This window comes from Triturus cristatus, chromosome 9, assembly GCF_964204655.1.
Source record: "Triturus cristatus chromosome 9, aTriCri1.1, whole genome shotgun sequence".
Classification (NCBI taxonomy): domain Eukaryota; kingdom Metazoa; phylum Chordata; class Amphibia; order Caudata; family Salamandridae; genus Triturus; species Triturus cristatus.
In genome coordinates this window covers 1,062,713,158-1,062,730,223 of record NC_140592.1, presented here as the reverse complement: position 1 = coordinate 1,062,730,223, position 17,066 = coordinate 1,062,713,158, and the positions used below count along the sequence as shown (strand labels likewise).

The following is a 17,066-nucleotide window of genomic DNA, read 5'->3' as shown; positions in this document are numbered from 1 at the left end:
AGGCTTCACCGGATTCACCTATATGGAAATGCTGGTGAAGGGTAAAAATTCTACTTCTCTTTCTTAAACAAAATTAGTTCCCAAAATTAGCATTTTACACACAAAAAAAATAGAAACTATCATGAGTGCTGTGCCGCGATCAACTTTGCTAAATAGGACAATTGGTTTTCCTCATTATTTACGCATTATTTACAGTGAGGATATTCATAGAATACAAAAATGCAGGTGTGGGATTTAGCACTAGGGTGTATTAACACCAAGCGACAACAATGCAAGCAATTCTAGCTCGACCGTTTGAGAAATAAATTGTATGTTTTTACTTTAAAAGTGTACATCTGGCAATCCCTCCCACCTTTGCCAAAGAGCTCAGGGTAACATACATTTTGAAAACTTTACATTTTATGGGCATTAGAAGGTCAAAAAGGTATCTCTGTTCCAGCGTCTCGCAAATGTTGCTATAACTGGGTAGAGATGCGGTAAAAAGAGGACCTCTATCAGGGCTTATGGGTTTTAAATACATAAGTACTCATGAAGCATATGAAAACGAAGGAACGGATGACAATGTGAAAACCATACTGCCTGCATCGTATATACAAGCCGCCTGTTTTTAATGGACCTCATTTTCACATAAAAGGAAGTCCCCCTAATGCTATATTAAATCAATGCAAGCATCAATGGTGAGACCCAATAATCTAGGAGAACAGCTGCTTCAAGACAATAAATGGAGCACACGATTTAGGATGTCGGTCCAAAGCGGGCCCATGCTGTTGTGTCAATTGATGCTAACTCGATTCCAAAGATAACATTCTTAGTGCTGATGTCTCTGGGTGAATCAGTCATACATCCTACACACCAGATGGCCACTGTCGACTGCATTCCACTTTCACTTTCCATGAAGTGGACTGTGGCGGGATCAGGCACTGCACCTTCTCCACACTGACTGCAACCTTGTCTGGCTGGAGCCACCTCTTCAGATGTACTCTCATCACATTCATGATTGTCCACGAAAACCTCTGACTGAAATGTTTCCCTTAACAGTCTATCCCAGTGCTCCTTTTTTGCTTGGGTGAGTCTGTTCCCATGAGGCACAGGGTGTTCTGCATTCTGTCCATCAACTGGTGTTTTTGTATTTGTCACCCCGAGTGGGACGGGTATGCTCAGACGTGAGTCCCGTGCTCTCCATGCCACTGGAATCAAGCTATCCTGGCTGAAGAGAGGTGAAACCCCGAAACCGGTCCTAGCATGATTGTTTCCAGTCCAGGGAGGACCTGGCGTGGCAGTTCAGGCTGGACTGTTCCCAAGAGGGACACAGTCTCAAGACTGATATGCATATGGCTGGGTTCAAACTGGAATGGCATGGTGAGCAAAAAACGATGGATTTAGGCCCAGATCTCTGTACTGGGGTGAATGTATGACATTGTTCTGCATTCTGTCCATAAACTGATGTTTTTGCATTTGTCACCCTGAGAGGGACGGGTATGCTCAGACGTGAGTCCTGTGCTCTCCATGCCACTGGAATCAAGCTATCCTGGCTGAAGAGGGGTGAAACCCTGAAACCAGTCCTAGGATGCTGGTTTCTAGTCCAGGGAGGTCCTGGCTTGGCAGTTCGGGCTGGACTGTTCCCATGAGGCACAGGGTCAACACTGATTTGCACATGGCTGGGTTCAAACTGGAATGGCATGGTGAGCAAAAAAACGATGGATTTAGGCCCAGATCTTTCTACTGGGGTGAATTTATGACATTGTTCTGCATTCTGTCCATAAACTGATGTTTTTGCATTTGTCACCCTGAGTGGGACGGGTATGCTCAGACGTGAGTCCTGTGCTCTCCATGCCACTGGAATCAAGCTATCCTGGCTGAAGAGGGGTAAAACCCCGAAATCAGTCATAGGATGCTTGTTTCCAGTTCAGGGAGGACCTGGCTTGGCAGTTCGGGCTGGACTGTTCCCATGAGGCACAGGGTCAAGACTGATTTGTATATGGCTGGGTTCAAACTGGAATGGCATGGTGAGCAAAAAAACGATGGATTTAGGCCCAGATCTCTGTACTGGGGTGAATGTATGACATTGTTCTGCATTCTGTCCATCAACTCTTGTTTTTGCATTGGGCGAGTGTGTGCAGCATGCCCTTGGAGGTGACTTCCTGAGACAATCCCTTTATTCTGCATAGCCTTCTCTCTAAAGAAGCTAAATAGACCTCGGAGTCCTGTAGTGAAGCCCATGGTTTCAGCCCATTAGTGCAGACGTCTCATCGAATGGTGCAGCATTTAAATCACTCTGGGTTTCTTCAGAAGATGTTGTAAATGAATCTGCAAAGAGTTCGTTTGTAACATCTCAACTTTCTGGATTTGGTAAACTGGAGCAGATTTCAGCCCAGAGTTCCTGGCCTGGTCTTGTAACAGCAGACTCAATGCCCTCAATCATTTTCATTAAGCCTTCAACTGGAGAACCAATCTGTATTGTGAAGCTGGGTCTCCTGGACCACTAGAAACGCTTGGGCCAGCCTACTCCGGGTAAGTGTTAATTAAATAAATGAATTATTAAAATATATTAATTTACTTTATAAATCTTATTTTAAAAAAGAAAAATACTTTCCATCACTAGTATCTTAATATTTATTTATTATTTAGCCAATTAAATGAAAGCTATGAACATTTTTATTTAAAACTTAATTTTCAAAAATATATTATTTTAATTTATATGAAATATAACCTTCTTTTGCTAAAACCAATTATATAAATATATATATTTATTTTAAAAGTTGAACTTATTTAATTATTTCAACAATAATTCCTATGAGGTGCTATTTTGTTTGTTTTAGCAAGTTCCTCCCTAAAACTCTCGTTATGCCTCCCAAAACACCTTCAATTTTGCAGAACGTATCCCTGTTTCCAGTCAGTCCTTCTGGTCACGCCCACATCTTGGGGTAGGTGGTTCTGTACACCGGATTATGATGTGACCGAACACTGTTCGGTCGGATTCCCATTGGAAGCTCGTGCTACGCCCGAGAACCGGACGTAACACAGGCTCCTATGGGTAAAAGGAGTTTGTGTGCACCCTATGGCAGGTATCCCCTTGTGCCTACCACACAGTACAGGGTTTTACAGGGGGGTACCTTAGGTACCCCTCAGACACTAACCATAGGCCGCAGGAGGAAGGGGGCCCTGCTAGGGGCCCCCAAAGTCACTTTCTGATAGCCTTTTCATGTCAAACAGGCCGATGCAGAAAGGCTGTTGGATCATAATCCCAACAGCGTAAACACCATCCATAGCGTTTATGGTGTGGTTCCGACCTACAGGAATGCTCTGCGAGTCAGTCAGAAGGATCAGCCGGTTTACGTTCTGACCGCAAACATCGTAATCTGGTGGCCGGACTGTAAACCGGCCAAGTCGGTCCGAAGGGCCCCCAGGCGGTTGTGAAGATTCTGACTGTCGGCCGGAGGCTTTCCGTCTGACATCATAATGAGCCCCTAAGTAGTGAGCTCATATGAGTAGGGATCTTCTCATAAAAAAGGTTTCTGCATTGAATTTTGTAGTAAGTATTGCTTTTTTAGGACTAGTTCATGTACTACAATCTCAAGTTTGTGAATTGGGTTTGTAAAGTTACTAATGATAGCTTTTCACAAGGAGGTGGAGATTTCCAGTACTGGGGTGGAGCTACTTCTATGATAAAGTATAGGAAGAAAATATTAAATATGATTATTTTTCCCCAAATAATATAAATATTTTAAAATTATTCCTTCTAGGTGTTATTTTAAGTTCCTACCCTGCCACAGTTTTTTGAGAAAGTAGCTTTGATTGGCCATGTGTGATGTTAGGCTTACTCTAAAGCTGGGATGGAATACATTGGCAATAGTTTTGTGACCTTTTGGGGTGGCTGTAGTAATTTTAGAAGTGTAGTTTGTGCAATGCACTGGGCTTACTCTTTGTGGGTGAGTGTTTGTACTTGCATATTCCCTACCTAACTCCTCCTTCTTTTTACCTAACCCTTCCTATTTAGTAAAATATATAACCCCTTTTCCTAAGACTCACCCTTGCCCTCTCCCATTTACCACTAAGGAATAAACTTACATGTGTGGAAATCTCCCATAGAAAACATAGAGGAGTCGGGGTTGGAGATCTCCACCCATAGTTTTCTCGATAGTGTTTTGTAACAAGTAAGTACTTTACATACTATAAAATGCAGTTTGTGAATCGGATCCTTCCTGAAGATCAAACTTGTGCAAATAAAGGAATCTTTGCATTCACTTGCACTTATGGCAAGAAATAAAACATTCACCCCAGTCAAGAGATCGGGGTTCAGCATTGTTCAGCATTCTGTCCATCAATTGTTCTTTTCCCATTTGTCACACCGAGTGGGAAGGATAGGCCCAGATGTGGGCTTCCAGTCCAGGGATGACCTGGCCTGGCAGTTCTGTCTGGAATGTTCCCATGGGGAGCAGGATCAGGACTGATTTGTATATGGGTAGTTTTAAACCGGAATGGCATGGGGAGCAAAAAACTGGATTTAGGCCCAGATCTCTGTACTGTGGTGAATGTTTGACATTGTTCAGAATTCTGTCCATCAATTGTTCTTTTTGCATTTGTTACCCCAAGTGGGACTGGTATGCCAGACATGGGTCCCGTGCCCTTCATGCCACTGGATTCAAGCTTGCCGGGCTGTTGAGGGGTGATTACTCAAAACGGGACCCAGGATGCCTGTTTCAAGTCCCTGGAGGACCTGGCCTGGCAGTTTGGGCTGGACTGTTCCCACGGGGAGCAGGGTTAAACCAGAATTGAATATGGTTGGGTTTAAACTGGAATGGCATGAGGAGCAAAAAACAATGGATTTAGGCCCAGATCTCTGTACTGGGATGAATGTTTGACATTGTTCAGCATTTTTTCCATCAATTGTTCATTATGCATTCATCACCCGAGTGGGATGGTAATGCCCAGATGAGGGTTTCCGGTCCAGGGAGGACCTGGCCTGGAAATTCAGGCTGGACTGTTCCTATGGAGAGCAGGGTCAAGGCTGAATTGCATATGGCTGGGGTTAAACTGGAATGGTATGGTGAGCAAAAAAACGATGAATTTAGGCCCAGATCTCTGTACTGGGGTGAATTATTGACATTGTTCAGCATTCTTTTCATCGATTGTTTTTTTTTTGCACTTGTCACCCCAAGTGGGAGAGGTATGCCCAGATGTGAGTCCTGTGCTCTCCATGCCACTGGAGGCAAGTTAGCCTAGCTGATGAGTGACAATAACCCGAAAGCGATCCCAGGATGTTTGCTCTTGGTCCAGGGAGGACCTGGCCTGGCAGTGAGTGCTGGACTATTTCCATTGGGACCAGAGTCAAGTGTGATTTGCGTATGGCTGAGTTTAAACTGGAATGACACAGGGAGCAAATAATCGATGGATTTAGGACCAGATCTCAAGTGGTGGTGAATGTTTGATATTGTTCAGAATTCTGTCCATCAATTATTATTTTTGTATTTGTAACCCAAGTTGAACAGGTATGCCCAGACATGGGTCCCGTGCTCACCATGCCACTGGAGTCAAGCTAGCCTGGCTTATGAGGGGTGATAACCCCAAAATTTCTGTACTGGGGTGAATGTTTGTCATTGTTCTGCATTCTGTCCATCAATTGTTCTTTTTGTACTCCTTGGTAGCTGGCAACGAGCCGTTAGGCTTAACTTAGGAGACAGGTGTGTAAAGCATTTAAAAACATCAGTACATTAAATAGGTAAGACACTATACAAAATTAAAATCCAACACCAATTTATATAAATAGACTAAATTTGTATGAACAAACAGACACCAAAAAGTCAAAAAACTAATGTAGGAAACCGGAGATATGAGTATTTAAAGATCAAACACTTTCTAGTGCCTAAAACCAATAGCGCCATATTGTGACATCTGGTCTCGCTTGACCGCGACAAAGTCAAAGTTTGCGACCAACCAGGTTGGAATCCTGGTCGGATACAGTAAACAGGCCGAGGTTGTGGTTGAAGGTCACCGGCTTGACTGTCAATGTCGAGTTGGTACCCTATTGAGATTTTTACCAAAAAGTTCCCAAACTTCACCAAACTTATGGATCTTTTTTCAGAAGGTCTCCTTGAGTGTTCAACATGTCCACAACAACAATTCAGGGGTCTAGAACCTCTGAGATGGCTCTTGGGATGTTGGAACTACAATTCCCACTATGCACCTGGCCAAGTCCTTGAAGGTCTACTGGACGCACTCCAGGAAGGGGACTTCTTGGTGGAAATGATAAAGGTTAGCTCTGTTAACTTGTATCATGCAGGGAGTCCACTCCTTAATGCTTCTTGAAGTAAGGCGAAGTCCTTAGGGCTGTAGTCCTAGAATGTACAGCAGGTGCAGTCCTTCAGAGTGCAGACCTTTGGGGGGCAGATCGGGTTTCCAGCAGGGCAGTCCTTCTTTTCCTTGTAGCTTCAGGAGTAGGTCTGAGTTGCTTAGCAACTCTTAAATATTTATGTTGTGTTCTTTGGCATCAAGCAGGAGGGCACACCTGAACAATGGAATGAAGGGTGTGACCCAGGTATCTGACCACTTCCTCCAAAGCGTGGCATATTCTTGTCCCAGAAAGCACTATTTTCTCAAAATCCAACTTGGACAAATTCTCTCCTTGGAGGTTAGACCAGGCTAAGCCAATCCACTGGTGTGGCTAAGATTCCATAACACTCCCCTTCCATGCCTCTATTTAATTTAATTACAGGGGCTCCTGTGTGGCTGGGGTGGCATGATGTGGGGGTGAGCCTGTGCTGTCCTAAAGTGTAAATCTCCCTTTGAAGACCAGGTTGGCACCCCTCCTCTCTTCTGCCTTCTGCTTGTGCAGTTTCAGTTTTCCTCCCACAGGAAACCCATTGTCTCTCCAGTAGGCTACTTCATCCCTCATTAAGAAAGCTTGGTTCAGCCCACCAGAGGCTAGCCAATCAGGAGAGAGTAACTGTAAAGCTGAATGTTGGCTTACAGAAAGGAAAGTTTAATCATTTATTTTCTGTGATAGTTATTATAAATGTATCGGTGGCAAGTTGTTGGATTTATCATAACTGAAATTCTGATACCCTGAATAACAATTTTCATCTCGCTCTGTCAATATTTATACTTGCATACATTATTCAATTGTTAGCCTATGGAGCTAATTATCTAGAATAGGAGGCAAAGAAATGTGGTAGTTTTTCCCTCACCAGGGCTTATAAAACATCTTTTACAATGTCCCTGCTTATAGTTACATGGCACCCTACTGCTAGGGCGCCTAAGGGAGACCTTAGGGGAGGCTTATATGTAAAAATAAGGTAGATTACTACTTTGAAAGTACCTTTAATTCCAATGTCAAATATGCATATTATTTCATTTTATAGACAGTCTGGAAAGCCAGGCTTCCTTTAAAATGACCGCAGGCCACACAACAATGTGCATTCTAGTGCAGGAAATCTATTAGGCCTCTAAACTTCCTCGCCTTATTATATACTAGGTACTTACAGTGGTCTGCCATTGCCAATTGTAACTATACCTAACCACCATATACCTTTAAAGCAGAGCACTGGCCCAGGGCCTAGTAAACAGGATGCAGGGTGCAATTAAAGTCTGTTACTACCAGTATCAAGCATACAATGGGGGTGATCATGGCCAAAAGGATGACTTTCTCACACATGGGATGAAGTTCACTGGCAGCAAGGAGAGCGGCACTGGTGGTGGCCGTCAGGGTGTAAAGGGCAGGCCAGACATCGCTAGACAGATGGGCTGGAGCCTCAGAGTGGCACTTCACGCAAGAGGACGGTGCTTGCTGTTTGAAGAGACAAACTTATGATGGCTCGCACTGATTCTTCAGGCGAGTGGTGTGGTTTTGGTGCGAATGGGCCCATCCACAAAGAGCCCAAAAGATTGATTTTAAGAGCTACAGATCCACTCAAGGCCCAGGAACTCGATAAGCGCCTCTTGGGGGCCAGGAACTAGTTAGAGACAGGTCCAGGAGCTGTGGGGAGCCTGTCATGTTTCTGAGGCTCATATCAGTAGGCCAGCAGACTAGCCCTGTGAGTCACTCTGGAGTCCTGGGTTCAAGATGGGTTCCAGGTTAAGTTCTTCCTCTCCAGGCAACAGGGCAGCAGATCAGAACAGCAAGGCAACAGTTCTCCCAGAGCAGCAGCCCAGCAGAGTCACAGTTCTTCATCAGGACAGCAGTATGCAGTAACTTGCAGAGTATCCACAGGTCCAGAAGTGTACTGAGGTGGTGGTGTCAGAGGTCCAGTACTTATACCCAGTTGTGCATTTGAAGTGGGGAGATTTCAAGGAAGAGTCCCTGCTATTCCTGCCCTGACTCTAGACTCACTAAAGTGGGGTATGTATCCCTTTTGTGTGGATAGGACACAGCCTTTTCAAATGTAAGTGTGAGGCTGTGCCCGGGAAACATCCTTTAGGAGGAAGCTGTATTCATGCTGTGCCTTCACAGCGCCGGCAACTGAACAAATGTGTCATAGGCAAGCAATTGTTGTGCATGCAAGTCGTTACAGCAACTTCCTTTAGATTGGTGCAATGGTGGAATGGTGTTGAAATTAAAGTCCGAACACTTTCCCTACTGTTGCGCAGACTGGAGTTGGAATAGTAAACTAAACTATTCCAATATCCAACACCCCACTAGGGCAAGTCATTAAAACGACTTGCGTGCAGAACAAATGAGTGCTAAAGACACATTCGTTTAAATGATGGAGTTCCTAAGGCATGAGTGAAAAACATATGCGGACTTCCATCATACATTAGCTGTGCCCGGCTTCTCCCTCCCATCCACCCAGGGTGACCCATTAAGTCACACCTAAGGGTGGGCAGAAATTGCGTAATCGCGTTACGCAAATCTTCGCGAAAATGCTAATAATTATCGCGAATGCGCGGAAATATCGCGAAGACGCTGAAGTTTTTGTCCCACCCGTTCACGATGTTTTTGCGTGATCGCGTTGGAAATGTATCGCAAACATACCCATGCGGTCGCTAATGGGCGCAGCCATCTTGTTTTCACTTGTCCCGTCCGCTCGGGATGCTATTTCCTGTTCCGGGTTGCGCAATGCATGATCGCGCTTGTTCGCGTTAGGTATTTCCTGTTCGGGAGTGCGTATTGCGGGTTCTCGCGAACTTGCCCATGCGGTCGCAATGGGCGTGGCCATCTTGTTTTTCACTCTATGTTATGGTTCTGGGGCCTGCTTTTCAATCCTCCCTCTCTCTTTTCAATCCTTTGTTTCTGAAAACTTTTTTTGATCTTTTTTATTTATTATCTCTCTCTCTATTTTCCTGACTCTATATTTTTTGTTTTTGTCTACTTTTTGTGTGTTTTTTAACTACCTTTTCACTCTTTTTTAATTTTTATCTTTTCTTTTCTGCCCCCCGCCTACCCCAGAACCATAGCAAAGGGCCACAGGGGGCATCGCAGCCTGAGCCGCGACCGCCTTCCTTGCAGAAGACGGCGCCCACAAGGGGTACAGGCACGGGCCTTATTTGGGGAGGTGGAGTTTGCTGCACTGTTTTTTTGTGTGCAGCGCCACCTCCCCTTAACCCAGGCAGCAGGCAGCAGGCCTGGGTCCAGGTACGGGCCCCAGGAGCATCGGCAGCGGTGGGGAAATGTGCGCCGGGCAGTGTTTCGCTGCTCGGGTGTCCGGCGCAGCCAGAACCAGCTGACGCACCGGTGGTCCGATATCCTGGACCGGGAGCAGGACCTGCTGGACCTGCTAGGAAAGGAGGTCCCGGGTCTTGGTGAGTAGCTATTTAATTATTACTACTTTGTGTCTGTTCTTCTGCTCTGTGTTATATATTGCGAATATATTTTTTTCCGACCAGCTAGAATGCTGCTGCTTACATACATTACAGGTAATTTAAGTTTAAAAGTCTTCTGTGATTGTTATGACACTGGTGCTCTGCGCTACTAATCTTGTTAATTGCAACTTTGCGTTTGTGCTCATTTTGCGTGATTATGTAAGAGTTTATTTTAGAAAACTTAAGTTAGGTAATGCTAGAGTGACTCTAGTCCTTCCTTTGTCCTGTCACTAAGAGATAGGGGTGGATTGATACTTAGGTTTAGTTACTTATTATTACGTCACACTGCTGCTGAGTGCTGCTAGTGCTTACCCCAGTCCTTAGTAGAACCTTTTGTAGTTTTTTCAGTGAGTGCTAATAGGCTTAGCACTAGCAGAACATCTGCATCAATGAACCAACAATTTTGTGTATGCAAAAATACAGCATATGTCCTCCATTTATGCATTTTTGAGGACTAAAAGAAGTGGAAATGCTTACTTAATGTACAATTGGCACGCCTGGAATAGGTGGGCTCGGTCAGGTGGTACGTACTACTTAGGCTTAGTTAGTATTCTGGAATCAGAATGGAACACTGAATTAGTGTAGATAAATAACTAGTCGGTCCGCGAATCCCCAGATACTACTTGTCGACCAGATTATTGCAATTGTTGTTTACACAAATGTTTTTTTGACAGTCTTATAAAATTATTTTATTTGTTTCACACCAATCATCAATGTTTGTCTCTTCCTTTCTTATATCTTTCATGATCAGCACTCAGGGGTAAGAAGACGGGGGCAGAGTCGGCGGGAGCAGGTCCAGTCGGACAGGAGGACCAGAACGAGGGCTCTTCTGCTGGCCCCAGTAAGTCTTCCTGTTTTTAATATTAATTCTTATTCACTAACTTTTACTGCACCGTATTTTTTTCCCAAACTATTGTTTCCGTTTCCTAATGCTTTTTATTACCAAAAATTACCCTTCGATCTAGACTATCTGTTTCTAGGTCTTGTTATCCCTTCCTCCAACTGCCTCTGCTATGACTCTCTGTACTACTACTATTAGTCTGTCTTTTGCTAAGCATGCCCAGTTGGACATGCTTTATTTAAAAGGTTTTAAATAAAACTCAGATTCACCAGTAGCTCTAGCCATTGATGAGTCCAGTCCTTTGGGTTGTCCTCTTGTACTCCTTCTATTCTTCTTAATCTTTGAGGCTTTATTAATCTTGATGCTTTTCGACAATTCCCACCAACAAAATGCCCAACCAGATTTTACTATTTTGATAGGATAGGACATACTACTACTGTTGCAGGGATTTTCCACATACAGAACATTGCAGTTGCACAAGAAAATAGGATGTTGGTGATGGGAGGTTGGACCTTCCTCACACTCACACCTCAATCAGAACAGAACCCACCACTATCCCTTGCCCGATTAGTTATAATAGTGTTTTATTACTATTAGCTCTCTGCACCCCACCAAGATACCCAATGAGTAGACAACCCTGACCTCTCAGTCGTGGAAGCAATGCACATTCACTGTTTGCACACCCTTCCTTTCGCTCTCTCACTCGTGTAAATCCATCCACACCAAATACCACTGAGTCTATGTAAGTTCAAAAATTGTATTTGCAAATGACAAGCTATGTACGTTGTTCTATAATCAACAGCAAAATGCATAAGATTAAAACTATAAACATTGTTGCACTTAGTTACACTTACAACAACTACCAAGTCCATAGAACGAAGAAAAAAAAAGCGAAATCATGATTAATAATAAGTGAACAGTGGTGGAAGCACCACCATCCCCTTTGTAGGAATAGGAATATAGTTTATATAAAATTATAAATGAAGATCTGAGCGAATTCTGTGGACCCCTCATCTTAGAAGAAGCTAGTACTGGTTACATCATAAGCTCTGCAAAGCTCTGGTTCGTAGAATGGAATCTTCCGTCTGTTAGGAGAAAAATGGTGCGCGTTAGTATATTGCAAGCATTTCTCAGTCGTGGCAAAAAGTGTAGCATCTTGGATAAGCAATATGGACTAACACCAGAACTCCATAACAAAGTGGCTTGTTTTGATTGACCTTGTACGCAGCGCTTAGACAGTAGCAGTATGAGCTCATGTGGGCTCAAAGGCGTCACTCTTTATACAACAAGCTGAGAGGTAACGACGCGTGTGCTAAAATACAAGACACAAAGGTAAAATGGTAGCATGGCTCGGGCTAACTAAGCAAAGACTAGAATGACTCTAGGGACCATATAACTACTAGTGTTTACTCTACTACTGCCTGATTTGTACAAGTGATGTATGTTGTATATGTATGTATTACTATTAACTCATTTTTCAATCTTGCTAGTGAAAAATAGGGGGAGGTGGATATGACACCTAAAAAATGTGTAATGTTTTTTCAAGTCGCACTACCAACCACCAGTGCCGGGGCCAGCGGCGACACGGCTTCTGATGGAGTAGAGGAGGAGGCAGCAGTTGCAGGAGGAGCTGCAGGGGGTGAGCCAGCAGCAGTGGCGGGCGGTGGTAAGTTAGATTCCTAATCCTTACTTATTGACATTACACCCACTCCAAGGGTGTACTGTATAATACTGTACATTAGTGGCAGGAGTGTTGTTGAGTAACCAATGGCCTCTTCTATCTGATGATTTCAACTCAGCTGTAAAAGTTTTATGGAGAAGACTAAAAGTCAGATCAGATGACCTTGATGGATGGGTTGAACGAAAAGGGAAAGAAGAGTGGAAGGAAGAAGGACGGGCGAGATTTAAGATTTATGACTGGCAGAGAAGGATTCATGGAATGCATGCAGCAAGCATCCTGGTGGCTGATAGGAATCAGATGCATTGTTGGTTGAATGCCTGAAACTTCCACAAATGTTAAAGTCCAAGAAAGTGGGAGGATAGATAGTACATACCACAAATGTTATGTGCTTGCTAGTGCTACCGTGACACAATGTGTAGAAATATTTGTTTTACTGCTTTGCTAAGAGTATATTTTACAATAGTCTTGTTTTTTCTTCTTCATATATAGCTACTCCTTCCAAGGGGAAACCTGACCGGATGGAGTTGGCAGCAAAGGCCCGGCACCGGAAACTGGAGGCCATACAGGCCGAATATCGTCGGCTGGTGGTCCTGGAAGAGGAGGAGGAGGAGGCGGCAGCAGCTGCAGCCTCCTCCAATGCCCCGGGCCTCAGCCACCGCCCTCCAGTGGTACGGCACCACCGTCTGGCAGCCGCCCGCTGCCGCCCCTCCATCAGTGCTGCCCCCCCCCGTGGATGCAACTGCCGCGCATTGAAGCACGGTGTTGCCCGCCTGGAGGAGCAAGTTTGGGTCCTCCTGAAAAAAGCCCGCCGAACTTAGACCCTGTTTTGATTGCCCCTTTTTTAATTATCCTTTGGGTGGGTGGGATCCGGGCATTGGGTTTTCTCTTTTGGACAACTGGACATTTTCTTTACGGACATTGGTTGGGGTTAGGGAGAGGGGTGGGTTAGGTGTGGGATTTTTTTTACATAGTTTATTTTTGTTAGGGTATTAAATAATATATTTCTACTTAAGTTTACATATGATGTTGTTAATGTTTTCTGGGTGGGGTTACTGTTTTACATCACACTGTATCCTTCTTTCTTTGCTGGTGCAGGGCCGCCCACAGCCAGTGTTTGATTTTAATAATTGGATGACTTTGTAAGACAGAAACAGATAGATGCGGCACCCCTCACTGAGTGACTTGTCCTACTAGTACTGTCAGTCTCTTCTACTCTAGGCACTCTGCAACTGGACTCAAAGGGTTGTGTGAAATTGGATTAATGAAAACATGTCCATTATTAATTATGCCTCCCCCAAACTTCTCTTACCTTTGCTTGATGTTTAAATTAGGCACAGCGATGGCTGCATGGTGATGATGGTTTTCTTTCCTAACATGCCATGGTTGTGGTGGTGGTAGTAGTAGAAGTAGTAGACACTGGCAGCAGCATTTGCCAAAAAAAGAAAATGAGACAGTCAGTTTCCTGAGAGAGACTCATCGAGGAGTAGTAGAATGAAGTACAGTACAGAACTTACTGCCAAACAATAATATGCCCAAATACAACAAAACATAATGGTGGTGGAAATAGCCTGGTAGTACACAGAGGTATAAACTCTAGTTGTGTCGAGTCACTTGACTAGGCCTACAGCACACTGGACACAAGCGTAACTGTTAGTGCTGTGTAGGAGGATGACAACAAATGAAATCCATCAATCCAATCAATGCCAGGAATTAATGCTGATGTATTAGCCGGTTCCTTTGGTAAAAAAATTACCTCACAAATATACTGCTCATGGGTGGGCAAGCAGTCATACCTCAATAAGTCGAACAGCCCGGGGGAAGAGGGTTAGGGTTTGTTGAATGGTTGGGAAGGGGGTTTTGGGGAAAGGTTTGAGAAAGAAAAACAGAATGCATGGACAAACATCAAACAATAGAATCTTTGTAGACTACCATATCCATATCAATATATTAAGAAAGAAAAAGGAAATAATGCATGCATGATGATGGATGATAAGGAGAGACCCGAATTACATACAGTTTGTGTTCAGTGTTATCGGGCTTACTTTTACAGACAGCAAAGAAACTTTTAAAATATCTGTAGGGATGAATTATAGACAGAGAGCAAACCTAAAGATAATAATAGTAATAACAACAAGAACACACTGTTGTAATGATTATAGACAAAAAAATGAATCAAATTATTTAAAAGATGAAAGTTGATACTGTTACTGTTTTATCCTGGTCAAATGGTGAGTTGAATCTCGGCATTCCTCTTGGTCCTCCCTTCCATGGATGCTCCATCTATCAATCTTGGGTGACGCCACTGCCTGCCTGGCAGATGTAGATTCATTGGTAAGGTAAGTGTGCATTGTTGTTTTCCCAAGTATAGCACAGGGTAAGGCCCGGCCTGTAATTGTAGATGCAAAAACAAAAGGGATATTGAGATTGAAACCAAGTTGAAAAAAATGGACAAGTTAATGGTGTAGTTCAACAAGAACACTTTCCGAGGCAGCATGGATGCATCATCTCTACTCTAGTATGTTTCCAGCATTAACCTACATCACCAACAGGACAGAGCAGGCCCACGGTGACGGCACCCTTTGCACATCCTCCATTTAGAGTACATTTTTTGAAAGAGGTGGACAAAGCTCATATCCAGCAACATAGCATTTTATATTTTACAGCAGTCATACCACCGCTACACTTGACTCCACCGCTACATAGACATTTAGGTCTGCTGTGGTTGTTGTTTACTTGTTTACCTTATATGCCACTCATGAAACGGCCTGACTTATTCCATCAATCTTCTCCGATCCGTGTCCTGAGTGACTGTGAAGATACTGTGTCACTGTGGTCATCATGATGGTGTTGTTCAACTCAGTATGGGAGTACCGAGTGAGTCCCCTTCCTATATTCAAAATGCAATGTATCAGCCTGCAGTAGAAGTACAAATTTGGTATTAAAAATACAAGAAGGGGAAAGGGACTTGAGTTACTTTTATTGTGTAGATTATTACATAAAGTACACAATGAAGTTACTTCATGCACAACAAACAGCAACAAAATCACTCAGTCAGCGTCCAATGCATGATATCATTCAGTACCTGTTCCTTCTCATCTTCATTTAATGGGCAGTCTCTCTCGGATCACAAAGGAGGATAGCTATAGTAGTCATCACCAATCAAGTTCCACTTATTTTGGAGGGTCTTGGAAATATTTTTTCTTTTTTCTTCTATTTTGCATCATCCAATCATCATCTGACTTCTTGAGGGCAATGGATTTAGGGAGATTTAGGAGGATGGAGGAGCAGGATTTTGAGGAGTGTACTGTGATATGCAGCCAGCCGAAACTTGTATATGGCAATAAAACAATTAGAAGATGGTGGTGAGGGATTTGTTGTGATTCAAAGTTTCTAACGAGAAAGACAGATACACCAATAAAAGAAAATAAGGGAGGAAGACAGTAAGAACTGGAAGTGCAAGCCTAATTGTCAGGGAAGTATAGCTCGTCCTCAAACTCTGGGAGTTCAACCAGAGTTAGGTAATCATCATCTAACACACCAGTTCCGTCACCTGAGCCGCTGTCCTCATCTTCCTCCCTTGATTCATGTATTGTGTAATTCGGTGGTATAAAGTGCTGATTCATTTTGATCATTGTTAACCTCTCCACGTTTTTGGGTGAGAGACTGGGCCTTCTCACTGTTACAATGGAACCAGCAGCACTAAAAACACGTTTCGAAGAGACACTTGTGACAGGGCAAGCCAGATAGTTTATCGCCAGCCTGCTGAGCACTGGCCATTGGGCCCTTTTCCCATACCAATACCTCAATGGGTTTTGATCAATGTACACCTCTCTTGGGTCGTCCAGATAGGCCTGGACCATCTCCTCAATGTTCAGGGGTACAAAACTTTTTTTGGGCTCTTTTCTTGTTGCATTAGCACTGGACTTACCAATGCCTTGCTGTAAATACCAATCCTGTAACGATTTTACTGGGCCTGAAGATACAGTTCTTGCTGTTGTAGAGTGTTGGTGAGTGTTCTGAGCCAAACGCACTGCCCTCAGGCTCCCAAGTTGAACTTGAGGCCAGATACCCTGTTGCAGTACTTGTTGTGGGTTTATCTAGCGGGCTTTTAATTAGCAGCCGTTCATATTCCAACTTACTCGCTGACTCAGCTATCCACATTTTGTACCGGGCAACATCCATTTCTGAAAAAGGAATTAATGTCTTCAGTGCCCATTTTGTCAGTGGATCCAGAATTGTGGCACAAATGTAATGTTTTTGTGACAAAATCTTATTTTGCACCCTTGTATTCTCAGCTAAGCGACGAGCTAAGCTCTCCACCAACTCATATGCTTCTTTTTTTTCCTCTACATCTTTGTATGCTTCAGACACCTCCTTCAGCTGATGCTCTAGCATTTGCAACAATGGGATAGCTTGGCCCATAGTACAGTCCTCCTTGCTGACTTCACGCGTGAAGACCTCGAAATGAAGAAGCATCTCAGTCAAGCATTTAACTAGGCAGCATTGGTCCATCTGAAGGCTCATGCCTTTCACAGTAGCATCCCCTCTTCGCATGACATATTCACTGATTAGCCTGTACTGCTCAAACAGATGGTCAAGCATGTAATAAGTTGAGTTCCAACGTGTTGCCACCTCCTGGAAGAGTGCTTTGACTGGCATTCTATAGTCACGTTGAATGATCCTCAGCTGCTTCCGAGCTTTAAAAGAATGGCTGAAATGAGTGCATATTCTTCTGCAGATGGTCAATAA

The 17,066-nt window shown here is 43.8% G+C and overlaps 1 pseudogene; it reads right to left on the bottom strand.

Annotated features, from left to right (window-relative positions):
* Positions 1–845: 845 nt before the first annotated feature.
* On the bottom strand, positions 846–2,469 carry LOC146799384 (coiled-coil domain-containing protein 32 pseudogene; annotated as a pseudogene).
* Between the last annotated feature and the right edge of the window lie 14,597 nt (positions 2,470–17,066).